Below are 6,685 nucleotides of genomic sequence, written 5' to 3'. Positions count from 1 at the left end.
TAGTTGCTCCTTATCCACTCTGTCCATGCCTCTCATAATCTGGTACACCTCAATCAGGTGCCTCAGTCTTCTCTGCTCCTACGAAAACAACCCAAGCCTACCCAATCTCTCTTCATAACTTAAATGTTCCATCCCAAGCAGCAAACTGGTAAATCTCCTCTACACCAGTGCAATCACATCTTTTCGATAATGTGGCGACCAGAACTGCACACAGTACTCTAGTCGTGGCCTCACCAAAGTTCTATACAGCTCCAACATGACATCCCTGCTTTTGTAATCTATGCCTCGATTGATAAAGGCAAGTGTCCCATATGCCTTTTTCATCACTCTACTAACATGATGTTCCGCTTTCAGAATCTTTTGACAAACACACCAAGATCCTTTTGTTCCACAAAACTTCCTAGTGTCCTACCATTCATTGAATACTTTTGTGTCAAATTACTCCTTCTAAAGTGTATCACCTCACACTTTTCAGGGTTAAATTCCATCTATCACTTATCTGCCCATTTGACCACTCTGTCTATATCTTTTTGTAGCCCAAGACACTCCGCCTCATGTTTGAAATCAATAAATTCTGATGGTAGTCCTCCTTCAATCTTTAACTAAAGACACAGTTGGGAAATGATATACCATATAAAGTATTCATTCTCTTTCACAGAGATTAGATGGCTCTGTCTTCAATAGCATCTTTCTTCAAACAGGAAGAGCTGAATGAATTTAAGTCTGCTTATGAAACAGGTGGGCTGGGGGCTGCCACTGTGTCTCTGATTCAGAGGAAGGTAAATGAGCTGCACAATACAGAGCTTAACATCGCAGTGACAGGAGAATCAGGTGCAGGGAAATCCACCTTCATCAATACTATGAGAGGTCTTCAGAGAACTGATGTGGGAGCAGCTAGATCTGGTACCACAGAAACCACAATGGAACCATCCCGATACCCACATCCCAATATGCCAACTGTTTGTTTCTGGGACCTGCCAGGGATAGGGACTACAAATTTCCCAGCAGATGTGTACCTGCAGAGAATGGACTTCAATAAATATGATTTCTTCATCATTATCTCAGACTGTCGATTCAGGGAAAATGATGTCAAACTCGTCAAACAGATTAAACAGCTGGGGAAGAAATTCTACTTTGTTCGATCTAAAACTGAAAATGATCTTAATGCTGTCAGACTGGAAGGTCGAAAGAATGACAAAGATGCAGATATAGATGTAGATGTAGAACTGAACAAGATCAGGAAATACTGTGTCAGCAACTTGGAAAAAGCAGGGATTGCATCACCCAGCTTTCCTGCTGTCAAACTTTGAAGTGAATAATTTTGATTTCCCAAAATTACAGAAGACCCTCAAAAATGATTTTGACAATATAAAGAAACATGTATTTTTGCTATCACTTCAAACCACAAAGTTGGAGATTATAGGGAAAAAGAGAAATGAGCTAAAGAAACAAATCTGAATGTTGGCCACACTTTCGGGAGCAGCGGGAGCAGTGCCAATTCCTGGTATGTCACTTGCTTGTGACATTGGAATACTGGTTACAGCAATCATAGATTTCCGTCAATGTCTGGGTCTGGATGATGCCTCTCTCCAAAGACTGGCCAACACAGCAGGGAAACCTGTGGAAGAACTGAAAGCTGTGGTGAAAACTCCTCTATTGGGGGAAATAAATAAGGAATTTGTGAAAAGAATGCTGCTGAGTTCCACTTATACCGTCGTTTCAGGAATTGAACTTGCCCTCGATTTTATACCAGTGATTGGTGGCATCTTTGGAGCAGCACCATCATTTGCACTGACCTACAAATTTCTGACTGATGTCCTGGATGATCTCACAGAGAATGGGAAGAGAGTAGTGCAGGCTGCATTTGGGACTGATTAAAATGATCAGCACTAAACATCAGGACATTGAACTCTGAAAAATCATCATAAATTCAAGAAAAATAACGATGTTGATATTGGCAATTACCATATCCTCAGGACAATGCAAATTGGTCAATGATAAATGAGTTATCCAATAGTATAGAGTCATTTGCAGTATAATCCAATAGTATAGAGTCAAGTGCAATGTAATGCAATAGTATAGAGTCTATAGTGTTATCCAATAATGTAGCGTCAACTGCAATATAATCCAATAGTAGAGGGTCCATTGCAATGTAATCCAATAGTATAGAATCATTTGCTTTGTAATCCAATAGTAAAGAGTCTGCTGTGTAATCCAATAATATAGAGTCAATTGCAGTGTAATCCAAAAGTGTAGAATCAATTGCAATGTAATCTAATAGTATAGAGTCAATTGTAACTCAATTCAATGGTACAGAGTCAATTGCAATGTAATCCAATAATACAGAGTTATTTGCAGTGTAATCCAATAGTATAGAGTCAATTGCCATCAAGTCCAATTGTAAAGAGTCAATTGTGGTGTAATCCAATAGTATAGAACCAATTGCTGTGTAATCCAATAGTATAGAGTAATTTGCAACTTAATTCAATGGTATAGAGTCAATTGCAGTGTAATCCGAATGCTCCGAAACAGTTCAAAGATTTCCAGGTTAGGTGATTGGCCGTGCTAAAATGTCCATTAGTGTCCCAAGGTGTGCACATGATGTGGATCAGCCATGGTAATATGCAGAGTTAAAGGCCAGTGGGGCTGGGTGTCGGTAAGGTGCTCTTTCAGAATTCGGTACAGAGTCGATGGGCCAAATGACCTCCTCCTGCACTGTAGGATTCCTATGGTTTCTATATTGAGTCAATTGCCTTGTACAGTTATAGTGCAGAGTCAATTGCACTTTAATCCAATTGAGTCAATTAAACTGTAATAAAATAGAATAGAATCAATTGCAGTGTAATCCAATCATATAGAGTTAATTGCAGCGTAATCCCATAGTAAGGAGTGAATTGCAGTGCAATAGTATAGAGTCAATTGCAGTGTAATCCAATAATATAGAACCATTTTCAGTGTAATCCAATAGTATAGAGACAATTGCATCTTAATCCAATAGTGTAAAGTTAGTTGCAGTGTAAACCAGTAGTATAGAGTTCGTTTCAGTGTAACCTAATAATAAGAAGAACAAAGAAGAACAAAGAACAATACAGCACAGGAACAGGCCCTTCGGCCCTCCAAGCCCGCGCCGCTCCCCGGTCCAGGATTGAATCCTGAATCCAGGATCCCCGCCCAATTTTCCAGCCTATCTACATACCAATATCCTATCCACCGAGCTGTCCCTCACAGCTACGATGCTTTGTTCATTACAACCTATTAACTCACCCCCACCCCCCTATTCCAGACCATGTGATCCCCAGGGAGAGGCGAAAACCCAGAGTGAAAAACCCCAGGGCCAATATGGGGAAAAAAAAAATCTGGGAAATTCCTCTCCGACCCCCTGAGGCGATCGAAACGAGTCCAGGAGATCACAATGGCCCTGTGGGGCTGGGTGTCGGTAAGGTGCTCTTTCAGAATTCGGTAGAGTCGATGGGCCAAATGACCTCCTCCTGCACTGTAGGATTCCTATGGTTTCTATATTGAGTCAATTGCCTTGTACAGTTATAGTGCAGAGTCAATTGCACTTTAATCCAATTGAGTCAATTAAACTGTAATCCAATAGTGTCAAAGCAATTGCTGTGTAATCCAATAGTACAGAGTCAATTGCATTGTGAACCAATAGTATAGAGTGAATTGCAGTGTAATCCAATAATATAGAGTTAATTGCAGTTTAACCATTTGTATAAAATTAATTGCAGTGTAATTCAATAGTATCGAGTTAATTGCAGTGCAACCCAGTAGTATAGAGTCAATCACACTGTAATCCAATCGTATAGAGTCTATTGCAATACAATCTAATGCTTGCAACCAAATCAAATGCAGGTAAATCTGTCTGGCTCCTGTTGTAATTTTCCATCTTTTAAATGATTGTTTTTATAATTTTGATGATTGAAATGTTGGAAATGTGGCAGTGAATTTGCACACAGCAAGCTCACACAAACTGCAATGTGATAATGAACAGTTCATTGTTCCATTGTACTTTTAGTGAAGTTCAGCTTTAGCTATTGGCCCACACACTGGGTTAACTCCCCTGGTCTTCTTTCAGCTCGTGAAATGGAATCAGTTACATATGTCAGTAATTGAAGAAGGTACAGCACTTAGTCAATACTGTGATGGAGTGTTATCCAAAATGTTTGTGCTCAGTCACCAAATAGTCCATAAACTACCTTCTGACGCAGAGGCATGAGTACTGTAGACCAGATGGTCATGTGGACATTAATATAACACAGGCACAAAAGGGATCACATGTCACAAGCACGGGAGTTCTCCCTGGACAGAGACAGACAAAAAGCATTTATGAGCTGGTCAATATTATCAATAAATATTGATTGTTGTTAGTCTCTGGTCACCAGTTAGTACAACCCAGTACTTCCACAAGTAAGATTAACAGAGTCACAGTAGATGATATCTGGCCTGCAGTCAGTGTCGTTCTGATATGGGCTGCTCATATAGTTGTTCTGGAGGTGAAATTAAAATATTTGGTGTAATTATGATGAAAAGCAAATTAAGCTTCACAAAGCACCTCAGAAACAAGCCCAGATTCTACCAATTATTCGCTTCTTCTGTAATACTGTGTCCCTCTCAGTGCCCATTTCAGAGTGGGGCCAAGGAACTTACTGGGTCCTGGCTCAGTCAGTTATAATCTTTACCACACCGAGACTTCTCTTTCTGTTCTCCCACTGTGTTTCTACACCAATTCAAGACAGGCCACACACTTTACAGTCTGATATATTTCTGCACAACGGGACTGTGATCCATACATGATATTGGAGAGGCAATGGCCCAGTGGTATTATCACTCAATTATTAATCCAGATAATATTCTGGGGACCTGGGTTCGAATCCCGCCATGGCAGATGATGGAATTTGAATTCAATAAAAAAAATCTGGTATTAAGAGTCTACTGATGACCATGAAACCATTGTCGGAAAAACCCATCTGGTTTAATAAAGTCTTTTCGGGAAGGAAATCAGCAGTCCGTACCTGGTCTGGCCTACATGTGCCTCCAGGGCCACAACAATGTGGTTGACTCTCAACTGCTGAGCAAGAAATGGCCTAGCAAGCCACTCAGTTGTATCAATCGCTACAAAGTCTCAACAAAGAAATGAAACCACACGGAGCACCTGGCATCGACCGAGGCACCAGAAAAGACAATGGCAAAACATTGACTCCATCGACCCTGCAAAATCCTTCTTACTAACATCTGGGGGCGAGTACCAAAATTGGGAGAGCTGTCTCACAGACTAGTCAAGCAACTGCCTGACATAGTCATTCTCATGGAATCACATCACAGACACCATCATTATCATCCCTGCCGGTGGGACAGGACATATCCAGCAGAGATGGCAGCACAGTGGTATAAGCCGGGAGGCAGTTGCCCTGGGAGTCCTTAACATTAACTCCGGACCCCATGAAGTCTCATGGTCAAAGAAACCTCTTACTGGTTATCACATACCGTCCTCCTTCAGCTGATGAATCAGTACTCCTCCATGTTGAACAATACTTTGTGGAAGCACTGAGGGTGGCAAGGATGCAAAATGTACTCTGGCTGGGGGACTTCAATGTCCACCACGAAGAGTGGCTCGGCAGCAGCACTACCGATCGAGCTGGTTGGGTATTAAAGGATATAACTGCGAGACGAGGCCTGCAACCGGTGGTGAAGGAACCAACAAGACGAAAAAAAACATACTTGACCTCATCCTTACCAATCTTCCGGCTGCAGATACATCTGTCCATGACAGTATCGGTAAGTGTGACCACCGCACAATTCTTGTGTAGACGAAGTCCTACCTGCACATTGAGAATAACCTCCATCGTGTTGTGTGGCACTATCACAGTGCTAAATGGGACAGACTTTGAACTGATCTAGCAACTCAAGCTTGGGCATCCATAAGGCGCTGTGGGCCATCAACAGTGGTGCAACTGTACTCCAGAACAATCTGCAACCTTATGGCCTGACAAATCCCCCACTCAAGCATTAACATCAAGCCAAGGGATCAACCCTGGTTCAATGGAGAGTGCAGGAGTACATGCTAGGAGCAGCACCAGGCATACCTAAAAATGAGGTGTCAACCTGGTGAAGCTACCAAACAGGACTACTTGCATGCCAAATGGCAAAAACAACAAGTGATAGACAGAGCTAAGCGATCCCACAACCAACGGATCAGATCTAAGCTCTGCAGTCCTTCCACATCCAGTCGTGAATGGTGGTAGACAATTAAACAACTCACTGGGGAAGAGGCTCAACAAATATCCCCATCCTCAATGATGGAGGAACCCAGCACATTAGTGCAAAAGATAACAAAGAACAAAGAAAATTACAGCACAGGAACAGACCCTTCGGGCCTCCAAGCTGCACCGACCATGCTGCCTGACTTAACTAAAACCCCCTATACTTCCAAGGACCATAATCCGCCTATTCCCATCCTATTCATGCACTTGTCAAGACGCCCCTTAAAAGTCACTACCGTATCCGCTTCCACTACCACTCCCGGCAACGAGTTCCAGGCACCCACTACTCTCTGTGTAAAAAATCTGCCTTGTACATCTCCTTTAAACCTTTCCCCTCGCACCTTAAACCTATGCCCCCGAGAAATTGACTCTTCCACCCTGGGAAAAACCTTCTGACTATCCACTCTGTCCATGCC

General features: G+C 42.2%; 1 pseudogene; it reads left to right on the top strand.

The window, feature by feature from the left end:
- Positions 1–665: 665 nt before the first annotated feature.
- LOC144492331 (interferon-inducible GTPase 5-like) lies at positions 666–1,878 on the top strand (annotated as a pseudogene).
- The last annotated feature ends 4,807 nt before the right edge of the window (positions 1,879–6,685 follow it).

Source organism: Mustelus asterias, chromosome 4, assembly GCF_964213995.1.
Source record: "Mustelus asterias chromosome 4, sMusAst1.hap1.1, whole genome shotgun sequence".
Classification (NCBI taxonomy): domain Eukaryota; kingdom Metazoa; phylum Chordata; class Chondrichthyes; order Carcharhiniformes; family Triakidae; genus Mustelus; species Mustelus asterias.
This window is presented reverse-complemented; position numbering and strand designations above follow the sequence as displayed.